The following is a 22,840-nucleotide window of genomic DNA, read 5'->3' as shown; positions in this document are numbered from 1 at the left end:
ATGTGTTATAAGAAGATGCAGGGTTCCTGGGTGCGCAGGAACACCCAAAGTGATGTGCAAAAATTGTAACATACACCTCGATTTCAAACTCAAGTGTTCAAAAAAGGCAAGTAAAACATTTTCTTCAAAAAGGTCTTTTCAGTAAAATGGACAAAAAAAAAAAAAAGCTGACTTTGATATAATGTAACTCTCAGTCTCAGAGAGGGGCAATATTTTTATTCAACTTTAACAAAAGCTGGTTGTCAAAGTTCTTGGAATTTATTCTAGCTCTTTTTGGACTGAAAATGAGGCCAGCAGTGCTAAAAAGTCGCTCGCAAGCAGCAGATGCAGATAGGGGAGTGTTGAGCCTTAATGACAACTTCAATAGAGGTGGGAAGGTTTTCAGGACACCCATGTCATCACCAGCACACGTCAGATAGCCATCAAGCACTGCTGGGCCTTGTTGTGCCTGGGATGACTTCAATAGCTTGAAGAAATCCTCTTCCTCTGAAGAAGTGGCATCACTTGTAAGCTGAGAGGTCTCCTCCATATTTCCCTTTATGAAGTCAAGACCTACAATATAATACACATTTGGTAATGTTTCTGCAACAATTTAATTCAAAAGCATTTTTAGTGCTTTTCAAATTATAAAGCTTATATGTACTTATTCAGTTTAAAATATATTATCTCAGCATTCCAAGGCTCAAAAAAAAAAAAAAAAAAAAAAAACTATTATTCTCACACATTACTGATAAAAGTAAATAGAATATTCCCAAATGTCCCAAAAATTATATACAATACTAGAACCCCCATTATTCCATCTAAATGGATTGCATCTACCAGGCTCTTGCACAGTTTCATGGATATCTTGGCTCGCTTTAGTTTGGAAACCATGATGTTGTGTTGGTACAAGCCAGCCCATGTGCACATTGGTTTCTCCCTGCAAGATATTAATCACTTTGGCAACAGGGGCCATAGCGGTGACATATTCCCCAAGAAAGGCCTTTTCTGCAGGAGTGAACCTATAAAAGAAAAACCTTGTTTAAGATTATTTAAAGTAGCTGATTACTGCAAAATATAGATACTACTCAATCATTATAGAAATGTATCATCACTGAATAGTAGAACATTTTGCATTAATTTGAAGTGATCTGCTGCTACCCCTCCTGTATCCCATTTTTGAATGAATTAAGAAAATATGATGGCACAGATGGTTGATCGTGACCGTACAGTAGATTTAGGCTGCAAGTCATGAATCAGGCCCTTAAATTCATCTTTTTCAATCACGCTGAAAGGTTGGAGACCGTATACAATGAATCGCAGTACAGCTTTATCAACAGTTGCTTGAGAAATGATCTTGGTCTCTCCAATTTTGAGTTGTTTCGTTAGGAGCTCCATATTTTTGCTTACATTCTTTTTTTCTGAGAGGTCGAGGTCAATTCTGAGTAGTTATTCAAGTGGTTAGGATGTTTTCTCTGTAATAAAATGAAACAAAGAGGAGCAGTGTTATTTTTCAACTTACAAAATACATATAAATTCAATGATAAATACAATCACAAATTCACAGCTAAATACACCTGATGCACAATTTATAATCGGTTAGCAGACTTCCCATATAGATCATTAGATTTCAGTGACTACATTCATTCACATTGCACTAAAAATTTTAAACTAAAATATAGTCATGTCGCAGTGGTTTTTTTTTTTTTTTTTTTTTTTTTTTTACCATATTAGTAACTGTATTAACAAACAGCAAAGCTGTGTTAACAAACATTATGCTTACAAATACCATTGTAAAGTCAAACATGGTCTGTATAGATTAATTTGACTAAATTGACATTAAATTAGCATTAAATAGGCTCTTACCTCAATGTGTTTCCTCAAATTTGACGATGAATTCTTAAAAACACTTATTTTCGTGGTTCGTGGCAAACAAAGTAGACATCGCATCCTGTAAGAGTCTGTACACCGGCAAATGAAAACATTTCTTTCAAATAAGGCCAGGGATGGTCATCATCAGTGCTGGCACTGCATGATGTGCTGGCTTCGGCTTCATCAGTGGCTGCAGCCATGTCGCTAATTTATGTGAAACACCTGGCATTCGGCAGGCTGCTAATTCACGTTCACAACGGAGTAGCGCATATAGGCAAATAGCAACCAGTACCTTCAATACCCTGCAGATGGCGATATCGCTTCTCAAGCCGAAGAAATAAGCCATGGCAGATAAAGATGCCAACTTGCCGTGCACAAACACAATGTAGCGAGTAACGATAACTGTCAGTTCAAATGTAGTGGAGTAAAGAGTACAAATATTCAATCAAAAATGTAGTTGAGTAGAGAGTAAAAGTTGCTTATATTTTTGATACTCAGTACAAGTACGAAGTAGCCAAAAAAATACTTAAGTACAGTAACGAAGTACATTTACTCAAGTACTTTACAACACTGATCAAAACATTACCCTTGTGTATCAAAACATTAACATTACCTAGACAGCATACTCACAGAAATACAAACAGAGACAATTTGCTGCTGCATAGACACAACTGCATAACGCTCCAGCTTATGCTTAGGCCACAAGACTATAACACAATAACATGATGTTTAGTATTAACTGTATTGATGGTTCTTTAATGTGACACACACAACGAGCATCTGAATCAACCATACACATTTAGCATCGCTAATAAACATTGCTCTTGATAATAAATGAAGGCGTCATTGAGTAATACCGCTAAATATGGCGAATGCCAGATAAAGTGCAATGCTTATCTCTTTAACTGTTTTCATATCTGTGCTGAACAGCATATAAAATAGCGGTAACATACAATAGACCGCTGCTCCATAAACACATGCAGTAAACTGCTGCTTATATGCTTCAGTGATTCACTCATGCATCTGTTGACATGACACTAGTTTAAAACTTTTCTAACATGAAGCTAGTTTAAAATTTGTAAAGGTTGCTCTATTTAGGAATTGATAACTGGCCACACAAAAGCGCATCATTTTTATCATTTATCATTTTTTATCAGATCATTTTTACTTATCTTAGATGTTGATTCAGATGCCATCTGAAAGCACGCTGCAGACTGCTAACAGCAAACATTGCCAAGTATTTGAATGTTTGAGCAGCAAGCTCATTGGCCGCTGATGCAACAACAACCAATCAGCTGTGCTGTATAGATAATGATGTGATCGCTACCAAAAGAGTTAAAGACCTATCAGCCTGCACCGTCTAGAGTTTCATGCCAGAACTAGGTATTTCTATCACACGTACTTTTACTTGCGTTTTCACACACACTGAAACATACAATATTGACTCCACTAAAACGTAAATTATTTAAGTATGTACTTTACCGATGTACAAATTTGTATGTATTCCTATTTATGAATATTAAAATCGTGGCATTAATGCTTTGATTCTATTGTATTCAATTGTAATATCAATGACCTTGTTAGTCATATTTATTAAATGCAGTTTACTCATCTACTTAATATGAAATAACATTTCGCTCTGTTCGTGACTTCTCCTGCAAACTCGTTTCAGAGGATTACATAATGTTAAACAAGACTACAATTTAAAACCTTAAAAAGAATAACATTCTTTAATCGTTTAACCATTTTGTAATATTTAGTTTGTTTGCTGTGAGACACAAAAGGCATTTTCTCCTATACAGCGACTGACAATAGAACCATAAAATTCACAAAAGACATCAATTTTATTCATTTGCTGTAATCCAAATCTTTAAGAATCCATAACTTTGCGAGGAACAGATCCAATTTCAGGCCTTTATTCAGCGATCTTCATCTCCATTCAAAGCAGCGAATGTAAACGTCTATTCCTGCACTCGTTATGATGAATTCAAATTAAAAAATTGTGCAAATAATCTTTGTGCAAAAAATAAATGGACGTAAACATGGAAGCCCTGAACTGAATTAAGTCAACTGCTTACGAGACTGACAGAGTAAAGAAACTGTTGAATAAAGTCTTTATTTTTGTTTTGTTTTTGTGCACAAAAAGTATTCTCGTCACTTCATAAAATTAAAGCGTAAGTTTTGCCTCTAAGTTTTGTCGCCATCTCTGTTTGAAACCTGCAATTGCAGTTATTTGTGGAATTATCATCTTTACATGGGTTGTGCATTGGCACGGCTCCTCAGCGTGGATAAATCTAATGTTTGCTGTCAATCACCACATCGGTGTGGATACTGTACTTTGGAATCACAGATTCTACATCTTGAAAGTATGACCAAAATAAGAATTTTCACCAGTAACATGTCTGCCACTTTTGTTCTGACCAACTGAGAAAAAAAACCATTACAATAAATTGTGCTGCCAATGGTGATTAAATCTAACGATCGCTTAGCTCGGATCACTTCAAACCATGCAAATTATTATTATTGTTATACTTTCGTGACTATGTGTATTTAGTGTGTATTAGCGTTACCTGTAGATTTCAATTTCTGTAGCCACTCCGAAGTCCGAAGTCTTTTGCTTTTGACTATGGGTGAATCTCCAGTTGTCACTGATGATTGTCAAGTCAAGTCAAGTCACCTTTATTTATATAGCGCTTTTTACAATGTAGATTGTGTCAAAGCAGCTTTACATTGATAACTGGTACATTGTTTGGCTGCACAGCAGCTCTTAAAGAATAGTGTCAATGCAGGCAGATCAAAGCACTGTTGAATATCAAATGTCAAGTCAAGTGTCCCCAACTAAGCAAGCCAGAGGCGACAGCGGCAAGGAACCCAAACTCCATCAGGTGACATTAGGTGGCAGACAAGTGGCAAATTGGTGTTAAAATGGAGAAAAAAACCTTGGGAGAAACCAGGCTTAGTCAGGGTGCCAGTTCTCCTCTGGCCAACAGTGCTTTGTTACAATTCAGGTTGCTATCATAAGTCCAATAGGATCGCAACATTAAAAGTATTTATTTCAGTTCCATCCAATTGAGGATCGTATTGAGGATCACGCCGGTATGGACGGTTGTTGAGGAACTGTGTCATGGCTGTCGTGTCGATGAGGCCCTTACAGTGGATGATCTAGTTGACTCAATCTCTGCTGATACGTCAGGGCTGCGTTGTGGTCGTGTCAAGGTGCAGGTCCTTGGTCTCACCTGGATACGGCCCGGATCCGGTTGACTACGGTGAACCTCGGGATAAACAGAAAGACTAATATTAGCGTAGATGCCATTCTTCTTCTGATGTAACGAGTACAATCAGGTGTTATAGGAAGTGTTCCCGGTTCCGGCTGACCTAATTTATGCAGCCTAATAATCCTTTAACGGATTTGAAAATATAAATTGGTAATGTGTTATGTGTATGCCAGGTTAAAGAGATGCGTTTTTAGTCTAGATTTAAACTGACAGAGTGTGTCTGCTTCCCGAACAATGCTAGGAAGATTGTTCCAGAGTTTAGGTGCCAAATAGGAGAAGGATCTACCACCTGCAGTTGATTTTGATATTCTAGGTATTATCAGCTGGCCTGAATTCTGAGATCGCAATAGACGTGAAGGACTATAATGAATTAGGAGCTCGCTCAGGTACTGGGGAGCTAAACCATTTAGTGCTTTGTAAGTAATTAGCAAGATTTTAAAATCTATACGATGTTTAACAGGAAGCCAATGCAGTGTTGACAGAACTGGGCTAATATGGTCATACTTCCTGGTTCTAGTAAGAACTCTAGCTGCTGCATTTTGTACGAGCATATGTCGTAGTTTAGATATATTTTTAAGATGGAAGAATGCGGTTTTACAGATGCTAGTAACATGGCCTTCAAATGAAAGATTGGTATCAAAGAGCACACCCAGGTTCCTAACTGACGACGAAGACTTAACAGAGCAGCCATCAAGTGTTAGACAATATTCTAGGTTATTACGTGAAGAAGTTTTTGGTCCAAAAATTAGAATCTCTGTTTTTTCTGAATTTAGTAGTAGGAAATTACTGGTCATCCAATTTTTTATATCAGCTATGCATTCCGTTAATTTTGTGAATTGGTAAGTTTCGTCAGGGCGCCAAGTAATATAGAGCTGAGTATCATCAGCGTAACAGTGAAAACTAACGCCATGCTTCCTAATGATATCTCCCAAGGGTAGCATGTACAGAGTGAACAGCAACGGTCCTAGTACTGAGCCTTGTGGTACTCCATATTGAACTTGTGATCGATATGACATGTCTTCGTTTACTACTACAAACTGATAACGATCAGATAAGTATGATTTGAACCATGACAATGCAATTCCACTAATGCCAACATAATTTTCGAGTCTATTTAAAAGAATATTGTGATCAATAGTGTCAAATGCTGCACTAAGATCCAGTAACACTAATAGAGCGATACAACCACGATCTGATGATAAGAGCAAATCATTAGTAACTCTAATGAGAGCAGTCTCAGTACTATGGTACGGTCTAAATCCTGACTGGAAATCCTCACAGATACCATTTCTTTCTAAAAAGGAACATAGTTGTGATGATACTGCCTTTTCTAGTATTTTTGACAGAAAAGTGAGATTTGAGATCGGCCTGTAATTGACTAATTCTCTAGGATCAAGTTGTGGTTTTTTAATAAGAGGTTTAATAATAGCCAGCTTAAAAGTTTTTGGTACGTATCCTAATGATAAAGATGAATTGACGATATTGAGAAGAGGATCTATGACCTCTGGAAGCATTTCTTTCAATAGCTTAGTCGGTATAGGGTCTAACATACATGTTGTTGATTTTGATGATTTAACAAGTTTAGACAATTCTTCCTCTCCTAAAGCAGTAAATGAATTGAATTTTTCCTCAGGGACACTACAATGCACTATCTGACACGATACTGTAGTAGACGGTTGCATGGTTATTATTTTTTCTCTAATATTATCAATCTTGCAAGTAAAGAAGTTCATAAAGTCATTACTGCTGTGCTCTTTGGAAACATCAGAAGTTGAAGCTTTATTTCTTGTTAATTTAGCCACTGTATCAAATAAATACCTAGGGTTGTGTTTATTTTCTTCTAAGAGTTTTGAAAAATAGGCAGATCTAGCAGATTTTAAGGCCTTTCTGTACTCAATCATTCTCTCTCTCCACGAAATACGAAATACTTCTAGTTTTGATTTCTTCCAGCTGCGCTCCATTTTTCTGGCTGCTAACTTTAGGGCCCGAGTGTGCTCATTGTACCATGGCATTGGATTAATTTCCTTAATCTTTTTTAAACGCAAAGGAGCAACTGAGTCTAATGTGCTGGAAAAGACAGAGGCAATAGTTTCTGTTGCAACATCGAGGTCTTCTAAGCTGTCTGGTATGCTAAGGCGATGAAAATGATCAGGAAGATTATTTATAAAGCAATCTTTAGTGGTAGAAGTGATGGTTCTACCATATTTATGGCATGGAGGCAGTTTAGCCGCCTTGACTAAATGTAGTATACACGAGACTAGATAATGATCTGAGATGTCGTCACTCTGCTGCAGAATTTCAACAGCATCAATATCGATTCCATGTGACAATATTAGATCTAAAGTATGATTACGACAATGAGTGGGTCCTGACACATGTTGTCTAACACCAATAGAGTTTAGAATATCTGCAAATGCCAATCCTAATGCATCTTTTTTATTATCTACATGAATATTAAAATCACCAACAACAAGGACTTTATCTGCAGCTAGTACTAACTCTGATAGAAAGTCAGCAAATTCTTTGATAAAGTCTGTATTGTGTCCTGGTGGCCTGTATACAGTAGCCAGCACAAATGTCAACTTACATAATGTTACGTAAAGTACCATAGTTTCGAAGGAATTATATTTGAAAGACTTCTGACTAATACTGTAAATATTACTATAGATTACAGCAACACCTCCCCCTTTGCCTTTCTGACGGGCATTGTGTCGATAATTATAACCTTGAGGACTAGACTCATTTAAAGTAATGTAATCGTCCGGTTTTAGCCAAGTTTCTGTCAAACACAGCACATCTAGATTATTATCTTTGATGATATCATTAACAATAAGTGATTTTGAAGAAAGGGATCTAATATTTAACAACCCGAGTTTTATCATTTGTTTAGCATTATTATCTCTATTTTTTATTTGTTGAACATCAATTAAATTTTTACCATTAAATGGGTTTGGAAGTTTTTTGTTTTTACTAATTCGGGGTACAGACACAGTCTCTATTTGAAAATATCTAGGTGTAAGAGTTTCTATGTGTTGGGAGTTATCTGAATTTTCTGACTTCTGTAACGTGAGGCAGCTAGCAGACGGTCGGTTTAGCCAGTCTGTCTGCTTTCTGACCTGGGCCCCAGTTTGTCATGTTTCAGTTCTAAGACTATGTGCCATATTACTAGAGAGAAGAGCAGCACCATCCCGGGAGGGATGAATACCATCTCTTTTTAACAGGTCAGGTCTGCCCCAAAAACTTTTCCAATTGTCTATGAAACCTATATTATTTTGCGGACACCGCTTAGACAGCCAGCCATTGAGTGATGATAATCTGCTAACTATCTCATCACTCCGACGAACAGGAAGGGGGCCAGAGCAAATTACTTCTCCTGACATTGTACTTGCGAGTTCACACACCTCTTTAATGTTAATTTTAGTGATCTCCACCTGGCGAAGTCGAACATCATTAGTGCCGACGTGAATAATAATCTTAGAGTATTTACGATTAGCATTAGCCAGCACATTTAAATTTGCTTTGATGTCAGGTGCTCTGGCTCCCGGCAAACATGTGACTATGGTGGCTGGTGTCTCTATTTTCACGTTCCGTGTAATAGAATCGCCAATAACTAGGGCACTTTCAGCAGGATTCTCAGTGGGTGTATCACTGAGTTGGGAGAACCTGTTTGATGTCCTTATTGGAACGGAAGAGTGGTGTTTTCTGCGGCTAGGCCGCCTCACCGTTACCCAAGTGCCCTGCTGCGCAGGCTCTACAGCCGGAACCGAACAATGTACAGAGTTCACTAAGCTAGTCGCATCCAAAACAGTATCTGAAGCCCTTGCATTCTTACTATCCTCGATTAAAGTTTGGATGCGTGTCTCTAATTCTGAGATTCTCTCTGTCAGCCTGACTATTTCCCTACATTTATGACATGTAAATCCCTCGTCGCTGACAGAGAGAGCTATGGTAAACATGTGGCAAATGGAACAGGTAGCAATGCTGGGAGAGGATGACATGACTCACCGTGTTTGTAGACTGATCCGACTTACCACAGCTGTTTGAAGAACGCGTTGAAAAAGGAGCGCGTGAGAGACTGTTAACAAGTTAACAAGCTAGCGCTGCAAATGCAAATGCGTTGTAACAGCGATTTAGATTCAAAGATTACAAGCTAGCGACGTCAGATTAGTGTGGTAGGCAATATTACATATAAGGTAATAAAAAAATAAGCAACAATGAATAAAAGTAAGAGATTCAAAACAAAGCTATACGGAGTTACAGACAAGTTCAAGTTCATCTGTGCCTGATTTTGTGCAAATAGTTGTAATATTATTTTTATTTTGTATAAATATCTGAATTATCTTATATAGGATGTGTTCCGTTGAGTTAATTAACCTTCTAGCTTCAGTTTATGGGTGTTCATTCTCTTCAGCTTCAGCTCTAACAGAATAATATTAATATTAATGTAATATTAAAAATGTTTCAAATATGTTTTTATATTTATTTCATAAACATTAATGCATTATTTTTAATAACTAGCACTTGTATTGCTTTATTTTCATCAACATATGGTTTGATTAAAATCATTTCCTTATTTCCAATTATTTATTCCACCATGGCACATGCATTTTGTTTCTTTATTGTCTAAATAATGTTGCCAAATGACTTGTTTGTATTTAGGTATTTTATGTTATTTTATAGATATATTTTTGTTAGGTAATAGATTTTTTGGTAACACTTTATCCGGTTTATGGCGATGGACTATGTACAAGATATCCACCTTATTCTCGTGGGCACTACTGTAGAAATGTTTTTAAGGGACAAAACACAGTTGGAGGTAATAAAATAAGGATCACAAACAATAACAGATGTTTTTTCAAAATATCGATATTTTTCCCAAATAGTCTCATTTAGATAACATCATTGCTGTTTGAGCTGCTCGCGCTAGAGCTGAAGAGAACACCCATAAACTGAAGCACTTTGCTAAGGTTAATTAACTCAACAGAACACATCCTATATAGGATAATTCAGATATATTTATACAAGATAAACATAATATTACAACTTAAATTTGCACAAAATCATGCACGCATGAACTTGAACTAAGTAACGTGAATATAGCTCCTGTTGTGGATGCGTTCTTCCTGTAACAACACGCCGAAACACAGCAACTAAGCCCAAATAATTCACAACATTTTATTACAATAGTGTATACAGTTATAATGTTATTAATATGACAGCCACAATCATAGTTATTAATCTTTTGTGTTGCTGTTTGAGTGCTCGCTAGAAGCTAAAGATTATCATCAGTACAATGAAGCGCTGCTGTGTTAGTTGCCGTGTCGGACACAAAAATGGCGGTGGGCATAGCGGAAGTGACGTCTTTGAAACCCATTGATAATATACAATCTCTGGCATATACTATCTTGTCTCTTTGAATTTAAATCAAGATTTATTCACGTTGGCCACTATGTGAACACACTTGCCCGAAGAAAGTGCGGGGGTAGAATTTACATTTTATTAAAAGTGCGGCTACTATGTCCTTTCCAAAAGCCACTGAGAGACTGAGACAGGGACTGCATTGGTGATACATAAATAAAATATCGGTGAGGCAAAAAGTACTTCTGATTGCTTTTCTTTTTATTGCACAGACTGATATTTCTTGATGGTATAAAAGTTTTTGTGGTCAACAAAGAAATACATCGTCCCTGCTCACCTCTCCCTGCCGTTAATCAGTGAACAGGTGACTAATATTCCCATTCTTACGCAACCCCGTGACCCCCAACCATGATCACGTGACAAGCAAAAAACCCATTAACACTTTCATGTCTACTACATTCCAGCCCCTAATTATTATCAAATAATAATTACACTTTTATTAATTAGAGACATGAATTTATCAAATTAATAATTCAGTAACTACATCATATAAATATACATTTCTTCTTCCAAAAAAAAGGCAACAAATCTTGAAAAGTGATGCAAAAAAAAGTGTTCAGTAAAGTATTCTTTTCAGTTTCTCTCTGTCAAGTTCATAGGTCAATGTCAAATGTCAAAAGTCAAAGAAAATGACTCTTCCAGAACAAATCTGACATGTACTGGACCTGTTTCCATCGTTTACGAGCATAAACATCATCCTTTTTGAATTCTCCAGGTGGTAATGATGGTGAAGTTCTCAAAAGCAACAGGTGGTTTGGTGTTAATACTTCTAAGTCACTTGGGTCTGTGGATGCCTTGGTGATTGGACGACCATTAATAATAGTTTCCACTTCGCAAAAAACGGTGTGTAGCCCTTCTTCATCTAGATTCTGCATCTTTAAGATAGAATTCAGAACTTTCCGCACAGATCTAATTAACCTCTCCCATGCCCCTCCATAATGTGATCCAGTTGGGGGGTTAAATGTCCATTTAATTCCTTTCTGAAGAAGGACATCATTGATTTTACACTGATTCCATTCCTTAATGGCAACTCTTAGTTCACGTTCTGCTCCAACAAAGTTCTTTCCATTATCAGATCGAAGCTCCTTGACTTGTCCACGTCTTGCAGTGAAACACCGGAGTGCATTTATGAAAGAATATGTGTCCAACGAAGGTGCCACTTCAATATGTATGGCTCGTATGGATAAACAGGTGAAAATTACTCCATACCTTTTCACAATGCTTCTTCTGCTCTTTACCTCAAAAGGTCCAAAATATTCTACCCCAACCCGGGTAAAAGGAGGTTCATTCGGAGTGACTCTTTCTGATGGTAAATCTGCCATCTGTTGGCATCCTGGAAGTGAATTCAGTTTTCGACAGAGGATACACTTGGGACAGTACTTTTAATCGCTGTACATACACAGTAATCCAATACTTCTGTTGTAATTTAGACAATATATAATTACGACCACCATGTCCTACCTCCTGGTGTATGTGTCTCGGGATGATGTCTGAGATGTGAAAATTCTTGGCCAAAATAACTGGATGTTTGGATTCTTCAGGCATTGATGCCCTACTTAATCATCCACCAACCCTCAAAACATCTTCAAGAACAGGACAAAGTCCATGAATGTGGCTACTTTTCTTTACTCTTTCACCTCTTTTCAGACTAGCAAGCTCATCAGGAAACATCTTTTCTTGTGAGAGTCTAATAATATCCAATTCAGCAGTTTCTAGTTCTTCCGTTGAGAGGTGAGATCGATTTCTGTCACCCGATTGGCTACAAATATTCGAAATCGTGAGGTCTCATTCTTGATATATTTGAGAACAGAAGCACTATCTGTCCAAAAGATGGAGTCTTGAAGGGGCAGATGCAGTCCTTTCCTCCATAACACATCCATACGGCTTGACATTGTAGCAGCAATGTGCTCCATACGAGGGATGGTAACAGATTTCGCTGGGGCTACTCTTGATTTTCCAATGATAAAAGCACAATGTACTTGAGAATGTATATTATGTAACAGCAAGTATGTCATGCAACTGTGCAACTCTACTGCACAGTTGCATGATGCAACTGTGCAGTAGAGATGTCACCAAAGTCTGGAGGTTTTAAACATCTTGTAAGCTCAAAGCTTTCCAGATGGTGAAGTTCTTGCAGCCATCTGGTCCATTTTTGAACAACCAATTCGGGCAAGACATCATCCCATCCCAAATCTCCTTTGCAAATATCTTGCAAGATCTTTTTGCAGACAACACAACAGGACTCACAATTCCCAATGGATCATAAATAGAACTAATCATGGATAGGATTCCTCTTCTTGTCAGAGGTCTGTCTCTGATTACAATCTTAAACTTGAATACGTCAGACTGAATGCACCACTGCACTCCTAACACTCTCTCAATTGATGGAGAATCCCAATCTATGCTCAAGTTTGTCACCGACTTTGCTCTTTGGTCCAGGGGTATTACATCCAGAACTTGAGATCTGTTGCTCATCCATTTTGTGAGCTTAAATCCACCTTTGGCACATATGGCTACAAGCTCCTTGTACAATGTTATCGCTTGTTCAACTGAAGCCACTGAAACCAGACAATCATCAACATAAAAGGAATGTAGGATTTTATCCACCGATTCCCTATTGAACTGCTCTTTATGATCTTGAGCACATTTCCTAAAAGCGAAGTTTGCGCAGCTTGGAGATGATGTTGCTCCAAAGAGGTGTACCCGCATCCTAAAGTCAACTGGATCTTGACTCAAGTCCCTATCAGGCCACCAAAGAAACCTTAACAAATCAACATCATCTGCTGGTACTCTTACTTGATGGAACATTGCTTCCACATCTGCCATGATCACCACTGGTTCTTTTCTGAATCTTGTCACCACTCCAATGAGTGAGCTGATAAGGTCTGGTCCTTGCAGGAGTTGAGCATTAAGTGATGTTCGCTGAAAACTTGCTCCACAATCAAATACCACACAGATTTTCTTCTTTGTGGGATGGTAGACACCATGATGTGGGATGTACTAGACCTTTCCATCATTACGTGTCATATCCTCTGCAGGCACTCGCTCTGCATAACCTTTGGAGACCATATCCTTTATGAAGGTTTTATAGTCAACAAGAAAGACAGAATCTTTTTGAAGTCTCCTCTTTAGATGCAAAGCACGTTGCTCCATGATTTTCCAATTGTTTGGCATGTGCACTCTCCTTTTCAGAGGTAAGCCAATCTCATAATGCCCATCAACAAGTTTGACAGAGTTTGTCACCAGTTCCATGAATTTTTGATCTTCTTTGTAATGGCCAGTTTGTTCATCATGACTACATTCTGGGAAGTCCATTTTAAACTGCTGTTGCCACATTTCTTCCAAATTCACAATTGAAATTCTGTTGACTGTGACTTCTGGCCGAGCACAATCCATTGTGTTCTCACTGTCTCCAAAGAGTGGGCCATTCACAGTCCATCCCAACATTGTCCTGATTGCATAGGGTCCATCATTCCTGCTGCGGATTACCTCCAATGGTTCCAATGCTTTAGGAACATTTGTCCCTATCAGCAGCTCAATCCCTGCCTTAATCTCAGGTAAATGAACTCTCTTTAAATAGGGCCATCTTTGAAGATCACTTTCTCGAGGTATATTCCCTTGATGAACAGGCATACTTTCCTGTGTATAAACTCGATGTAATTCACAAAAGTCATTTCCATTCAAGCCAGCTACCTCCATTCCAGATATAACATGACTACTCACAACCTTTTCTTGTCCCATAGTTCTTAAAAGAATCCGCACTTTGGTTCCTGTGAGATTGAGTCTTCTCATTAAGCTCTCTGTACAAAACACAGCAGTGCTCCCTTGATCTAAAAAGGCGCAAGTAGTGACAATTTTGCTGCCTTTATTGGCCTTGATCTGTACAGGAACAATCGAGAGTTTACAATCATAATCACCAGCCCCAGTAAGACCACTAGATACTAAAACATCATCCACTGCCATCTTTGATTTCTTCTCAGTTGTATCTGTTCCTTTTTCTTTAGGAAAGATATGCAGCAAAGTTGGAGGTTTAAAACCGCAAACATCACAAGAAAGACGTTTTCTGCACTCTTTGCTGATGTGCCCAATGCACAAACAACCAAAACAAACTCCACTTTCTTTCAAGAAGCCAATCTTCTCTTTGTGCGGTTGTTTTCCCAACTGAGGACACATACCAGTGTGTGCGCACCTCTACAGCAGAGACATTCTTTCTTATCAAATCCAACCTTATTCTTTCCTGTATTTTCAAATTCACTTTCTTTGCTTGCAGCGACCACAGTGGTAGCAAAGCTGATTCCTTTAATTCCAGGACGAGAATGTGGTTTAGGTCTTTTCACATCTTTATTCGCTACAGGAACATCCTGTATATTTCCAAACACTGGGTCAGTTACAACTTTGACTTGATGTTCTAGAAAATGGACAATATCAATGAAGGAAACTCGTGTCTTTCTTGTAGTTCACAAGCCACTGTTCTCCATTTATCCCTGAGTCTGTAGGGCAATTTCTTTATAATTGTCATCATATTGGCAGGCATGTCCAAATCAGACATATATTGCACTTCCTCCATGACATTACCACAGCCTCTAAGAAAAAGACATCAGGGACATTCACATCTTCAACTTTAATTTGAGGCCATGAAAGAGCTTTATTCATATAAGCAGATGCAACTTTCTGTTCATTGCCAAAATGTTCCTGCAACAAAGTTTTGGCTCTGATGTATCCCCTGTGTGGATTGATATGCTGACAACTCTGTATCAAATCCCTTGGATGACCAACAGAATATTGTTCAAGGTAGTACAAGCAATCACTGTAGTTATCAGTCTTACTTTCAATGCTGTTTATGAAAGCTCTTCTGAATGCATGATACTGTAATGTGTCACCGTCAAACACGTTCGGTCTCTTTTGGGCAAGGATGATAAACATTGCGGTTTTAACAATAGCGTTGTTATTTCATTTTGCTTTCTCATTATGCCCAACATGTTATTTTGCTCTTCATCGTTGGATTGTGAATTTAATGCATTTCCTTGTGATCTCTGTTCCACTGGATTGCATCTAGATGGATGTTGTGCTACGGGATGAGGCTGTGAGAGTACCCGTTGTTGTACACTTTTCTCTTTAGACCTTGCTCCTGCTTCCAAATGTTCATGAACTAATCCTTTTTCTCTTGCAGACACTTGTTTTTCGTTCTTTTTGCAAACTTTCAATTTTGTTCGCCAAGGCCTTTGCAGTGAGTTTAGTTTCCCTTTTACCGCAATCCATTTCAAAGCCAGTGATGTCATCAACACTCATGTTTGCGTGTTTTCAAACAAGTCAACAATATTCGCATATCCCATCAAATTCTCCAACAACGTCACAGCGACACATAATCAAACGCTGTCAACTCCATAAACATCGCAACATTATTTTCAACACAAACAGATCGCCAACAACAAACTTTAAACACCAGTGGCCTGTTGCATGAAGCTAGTTGAACAAACTCTGAGTTTCAGAGTAGGTTTGCGGTTGACAAATCCAGATAAATCCAACCTGGTTTAGATCAAGTTCAACTGTTGCACAACTCTCGGTATAAACTTTCTCTGTCAACTCAGGTTTAATTCAGAGTTTGCAAAGTGCGTGCACCTGAAAGTCTGACACGTGCAGCAAACAGCCAATCACACGGAACAAGGAGAACATCAGTTTGATTGACTTCTCGCGAGAGAGCCGCGCAATTCATGTCGCTTCCGAAGATTAAGAGATCGTTATGAAAAATATGAAATAAAACGCATTTACAAAGCAGGAATAAACACTGCTGCTGCAGTGAAAGTTTGAGAAGGCAGCTGAAAGAAAATATCTGACTATATCAATGCATGTGAATCAAACAAATAGACCAAATAATTAATATAGTTTCACAAAGAGCTCAAAAGAATACATGTAAGCTTAATCTGTTTGAAAGCTTTATATATTATGCATGCATTATATTTATTTTAATTTAAAAGCAAAGCTTAATATTGTCAATTAATATAATCGGCCTAATTATATGAATATGTCATGAATCATTCATAATTTTATTTTATTTAATATAAATATAATGAATAATTAACAGCAAATGTTGAGAAATTTTGTCTCTAAAATGTTTTCACTATAAACTGATTTAATTTGGAGCGAGAGATACAGGGGCAGTGGCTTTATTGCATCAGATAGCTACATGTCACTTTACTCACAGCTGATTGGTCGAGTTTGGGTTTGCGATCTCTAACCCAGAATAAAACCTGCTCCGGAGCAGGTTAGCCGTGTAGCGTTAGTTACCATAGCAACAAACCCCGCTAAAAACCAATCCACCGTCATAAGCCCGAAAAACCAGAGTTTGCTCAAACTAATCTTGAACTTACCTGGGTAGAAACTGAAACCGGCTTTGTGCAACAGGCCAAAGAGCTCTGGACAAAATCAACTGAAGCCAAACAACAAACATTAACACAACCGCACGATCATCCCCAATGGATAAACAACCTTCACAATTCAAACTGCGCGCAATCCAAAACTACACAGATGATTAGTACAAAGCCCAACAGGCTTACCTATGCAGTGATTGTTTGCTTGATTCTCTTCGGAGCTTTGCTGATCAATTTTCGTTGGCGACGTTTGGCGGCTGTAAAATTATTTTCCTTTTAGTGGAGCAGAATCCTATACTCCTTGATGCGATCATGTAGGCTTAATCCGTTTGGCGCGTCCGTTGAGAATGTTCTTTGTTGACATAATATAACGGCTACTATGTCCTTTCCAAAAGCCGCTGAGAGACTAAGACAGGGACTGCATTGGTGACGCATAAATAAAATATCGGTGAGGCAAGTACTTCTGATTGCTTTTCTTTTTATTGCACAGACTGATCTTTCTTGATGGTATAAAAGTTTTTGTGGTCAACAAAGAAATACATCATCTCTGCTCACCCCCTCTCCCTGCCGTTAATCAGTGAACAGGCGACTAATATTCCCATTCTTACGCAACCCCGTGACCCCCAACCATGATCACGTGACAAGCAAAAAACCCATTAACACTTTCATGTCTACTACAGTCCCTACTCCCCTGCGTATTGGCAGTAGCAAGTCTGGGTACTTGTTCTGCAGCAGCACCATAGCAGATCTATTCTGCCAAGACCAAATACAGTACATAGACATTGCCATATCCATTACCATGCCAATCTCTATTACCATATTAATCTCCCGAGAGTTGTCATGACAGAATTACCTAGTTCTGGCATAAAACTAGATGGTGCAGGCTGTTAGGTATTTAATTCATTTGGTAGCGATTATGTCATTATTTACATAGCACAGCTGATTGGTTGCTGTTGCATCATTATTATTTTACATTTAGACACCTACCTGAATGGCACATAGAAGGCCAAAACAAAGTTAACGTTTTTCAAATCCAAATGGACTACACATCATTTTATTAATATAAATGATGCAGAAACAATAATCAGAACAATAAAAAGAGAAAAACATACAACCATACTGATAAAGCAAGCAATAATCTCAGGCAGCTTGTCTAAGTTTATTTCTATGAGCAAGTAAACTGTTGTAAAGCACCGAGCAAAGGTGCATGAGAGCCAGGCACGTGCGAGACGTCCTAACCATAAATATCTATGGTTCTAATAACGTAGCCTATTGGTTCTGTAACTGATGGATGTGCATAATCTTCAGGAACATTGACATTTCTCTGTTCTTGCTCTACTTCATCTGCCAGCATGCCTCGATATTTATAGCTCTGCTGCCGCCATGTTTCCAACACATGGCCCTGCCTTAATGCAACAATTGACAGGGCAGGGCAGGGACATGATCAGTTCGGAATGCATTTTCAATTCCGCATTGAATTTTGCTACATTCATTGCGGGACATTTAATGAAAACGCAATCGCAAGTGTCTTAACTGTTAGTGGAAATGCAATTATGAAAAATAACATTTAAATGATCACTTAGCTACAATTTTTGCTTGAACATGTTAAACATATATAACCATTTCCGTAATACATTTTAATTTTAATTTTGCAACTTATAATGTGGTAAAATATATGTTTAAATTATATGTTAAAACTAGTGTAGGAAATAGCAAATGTAAATTATATTATTGAATTTGAATTATCATTTTGCTCCAAACGTTGCACATATGGGTGTGGAAAATGTAAATTTAAATACAGAAATGCATTGCCATTTTACATATTGCATTGCCATTTTGCATATTACATTTCAAATTGAATATTGTTACACATATGCTTCCATAAACCTGAGGGACCACTACAGACCACTACAGTGTTTTGCTCCTCCAGTGGGTAAGTGCCGTCTTGCACCAAAATGTTGAGGTCCTCGATTAAAATAAATAAATAAATAAACACTATAGACAAAACATATATTGTATTGTGATTTTTTTTATTTTTTTTATTCTGTGCAATTCCTATTTCTCACAGCTGATTGGGGGAAAGATTTTGCTCTGTATGGATGAAATGGTCATTCCATGCATCAGTAAAATAATCTAGGTCTCTTTGTTGGTGTGGAAGAAAACATAATGTGCACAGAAGAGGTGAAGATGGATAAAGAGAGCCACTCTCTTTCAAATTATGTAGAACATCATACTACAACTTTGAAAAAGGCATCCACACATCTTTCCACAACCGTTCGTACATTTTGTCTCTTGTCTGTAAGAGACAAAAACAACCTTTTATAATTTAAAAAGTTGATAAAGTTAATTACCTACCCTAAACAAACAAGAAATTACCTTTGAATATGAATGCTTTAAACTGAAATGAAACTTTCCCTGCCACAGCCCTGAACCATGAACATCCACCTTGCAATATCCACATTTTCTACACCTTGGTCTGCTCTTACGCTACATGTTAAGACAGACAGTAAAAACTGACACTAGATAGTAAAGTTTGACAAGATCATCTCCGATGTTGGCTTGAGAACGCCTGGCCAGAAAGTTTAAAAAAAAAAATGAATATCTTGAAGTTTGAAGAGTTTAAATTTGAAGCAGTTTTAAATGCTTAATGAGTCTGTCTATCTAGTGTCACGTATAGTTTTGGGTTTTGTTTTCATGCCACGCCACGTCCTGTTCACAACATGGCCTCCACATCAGAGACTCTTCACAAGATGGCCGCCACTCCAGAGTCTTGCCCCAAGATGGCCGCCACTCCAGAGTCTCTAGAGAATGCCCCTGACCAGTGTCCAGAGGGGACTCCAGCCCCTGACCAGCATCCAGAGGGGACTCCAGCCCCTGACCAGCATCTCGAGATGGCTGCCGCGCCTGAGCCCTCAGCCGAGATGGCTGCCACGCCTGATCCCTCAGCCGAGACAGCTGCCAAGTCAGAGCGTTGTCACGCCGCAGCTGCCACGCTTGAGCCTCGTCACGCTATGGCTGCCACGCCTGAGCCTTGTCTTGCCACGGCTGCCACACCAGAACCTCGTCTTGCCACGGCTGCCACGCCAGAGCCTCGCCATCCCACGCCAGAGCCTCCTTACATCACGTCTGCCCAACTTTCCCCTAAATATTTTTTGGGGGGGGACTATGGGTACCAAGCTCCAGCGGATGTGGAGTTTGGCTCACCACTACTCCATGGTCTAGGGCCACCATTGCTCCATGACCCAGGCCCACCACTGCTCCAAAGTCAATGTCTGCCCAAGTTCCACGGACCAGGTCCTCCAGTGCACCGGGACCCCGTGCTCCACGGTCCATGTCAGCCCACGCTCCACGGCCCAGGTCCGCCCACGCTCCACGGCCCAGGCCCGCCATTGTCATGTCCTGTCCCCCTGCAAGGGCCTGGCCCTCTATCCCTCCCCCAAGACCGTCTCCGCTCCACCACCCTCCAGGGAATTTTCGTATAGTTTTGGGTTTACAGGTTTAAAGTTACAGGTTTGAAGGTACAGGTTTTAAAGACGCTGCATTACCTCTTGAGGCATATGTACATGATTTGTGTGTTAAGAGACCAATATCAAGACATTGTGCAAATGAAATATAAATAATCTAGGTCCAGAGGCAATCGCTGCATGGCTTCCTGTAGTCGCGACAAGAGTCTCTCTAAAAGCAGCCTTGACACTGTCTGTGAATATACACAAAATATTAAGTGAAATTATCAAAATAAATTAAAGTGATCAATTAATACCTTGCACCTAAGCTGAAATCCACAAAACTGACATAATTCACAAAGCAGACATATCACCTTTCACCCACTAACAATATATTTATGTTAAATCACCTGAGATTGTCCGGCATTTGCCAGCTGACGTTGATTATCCATCTTCACACCTGAACAAGTTAGCCACAGCAGCCATGAGTCGCACTGGAGTGATGTCAACTCCCCTCTTCGAATGATTGGCTAGAGGAGGAGCTGTCTATCTAGAACTAGTGGACCAATGGTAATGCTAAAGTCCATCCTGATTTACATAAATCTCTAATGGCAAAATTTGGAAAAGCAAGTGCAGAATGTGGAAACGAGAGCGAAGGGAAAAGAGCATACAAAAAAAAAAAAAAAAAAAAAGAATATGAGCAGAAAACATGATTTTGCATGTGATTTGGATGATTTTTAATTCATATTTCAGTTTTGTGCAATTTAATTTTAAATGTGTTTAAATTTTTGATTCACGCTTATTTTTCGATCAAATATTCAAATAACAGAAGTACTGGCATACAATTTTACAGTTCGCATTTAAACACTAATGTCTACGATCAAAATAGGGCAAACACCTTTTGAAAGTTAGATTGACGCTTGAAATAATGATGTACCGATTACATTGTTTTGCCACCAGGTGGCAACAAGTGACTGTTAAAAAATTTATTTGTCATTGAATCATTCATTCAAGAAATTCTTTCAAAAATGCTGATTCCTCCAGTTATGAAACAAGTGAAGTAGCCTATTTTTCATTAGCCACTTTCACACAGCAATCCCGGTAAAATACTGTAAAATTAACAGAATTACTTTACCGGTAAATACACAAATATGCTGTTTACACAAGAAATGGCGTTCTGGCTTTTTACTGGTAAGAGACCATTCACACATTTGCTGCAAAATACCAGTAAAGTCTATGATGTCAGTCATCGGAAATTATATTTAAACGCTGCGCTGTTGTCTTCATTCGCCTGCATGAGGAGAAGCACTTTAGTTTTACTATCTGTTTAATTTGACAACAATGACGTCTAAGCGACAGGCATAACGGATGATCAAACAGAATGCATTTTTGCTCTTAAAAACACGATACATGCATAATAGTATCCAACTGCAGAGCTGCAACGCTGATGAATAGAAAAGAAGGCAGGGTCTCAAGCGCGACATGTTGAAAAAGCTGCTAGAAGTGGCGCAACGGTCAAAGATGATCATCTAGTGCATATTTAAATAGAAAAACTATTACAGTTTTTTACGATTGCTTACACACTAAAATTAAACTTTTCCCACAATTAGCAAAACCTTACACTCAAGGAGCAAAACACAAGACTAGATTTGCACAACTGTAAGCACATTGTCAGCTTCACACTATTTGCAAAACATTACACACAGTGATTTGCAAAACACTAAACACACTTGTATACATCAGACACAGAAGTATATCATGATGTCACTTCCTTGCAATTCCAAAGCACTGACTGTCAAATTACCACACCTATGAGCCAATCTGTTAAACACAGCCATCAGGTGCACAAACACATGATTGCTAAATTGTAGACACACCAATCAGGTTTAAGCACTATAAAAATGCAGCAGGTAGGTTCACCTGCCTTCAACCAAAATGGAAGGAGTCAGAAGAAGAGTGAGGGTGAGAGGAGGAGTACACAGAGGAGGAGAAGGAGGCAGAGGTAGAGGAAGAGGAAGAGGCAGAGGCAGAGGCAGAGGAAGACCTGAAGCAGGAGGAGAACGTGCACAAAGAAGAAGAGGACCAAACTTATCAAATAACATTCGTGCAACACTAGTGGACCATGTTGTGAACCACGGATTGACGCTGAGGGAGGCTGGACTGAGAGTTCAGCCAAATCTTAGCAGATATACAGTGGCATCTGTCATAAGGACTTTTCGACAGGAAAACAGGTAAAAGAAGATCTGTCTACAGTTACAGTAATCAGCCGCTTATTGTATGCACCATATCAGCACTCGTGATACCCCTTCCTGTGACATTGTACAGTAAGTTACATGTATTATTCTCTACATAGGATTGAGGGTTGGGAACGACAAGGGGGAAGGGGGCCCATATTCACGCAAGAACAAGAGAGAGAGATAATAAACATGGTTTTGGCCAATAATGCTATCAGGCTCAGAGAACTACAAGCAAACATTATCGGTGA

The 22,840-nt window shown here is 38.7% G+C and overlaps 1 long non-coding RNA gene across 1 annotated transcript in view; it reads left to right on the top strand.

The window, feature by feature from the left end:
• The first annotated feature begins 5,197 nt into the window (after positions 1 to 5,197).
• Positions 5,198 to 22,840, top strand: part of LOC127524958 (uncharacterized) — a 302,506-nt gene continuing 284,863 nt past the window's right edge. The window contains exon 1 of the long non-coding RNA XR_007933215.1: positions 5,198 to 5,299. This is a non-coding gene — a long non-coding RNA (uncharacterized LOC127524958). The remainder of the gene's footprint in view (positions 5,300 to 22,840) is intronic.

Source organism: Ctenopharyngodon idella, chromosome 13, assembly GCF_019924925.1.
Source record: "Ctenopharyngodon idella isolate HZGC_01 chromosome 13, HZGC01, whole genome shotgun sequence".
Lineage (NCBI taxonomy): Eukaryota > Metazoa > Chordata > Actinopteri > Cypriniformes > Xenocyprididae > Ctenopharyngodon > Ctenopharyngodon idella.
The sequence above is the reverse complement of the archived record's forward strand: the minus strand, read 5'-3'. Positions and strand labels throughout refer to the sequence as shown.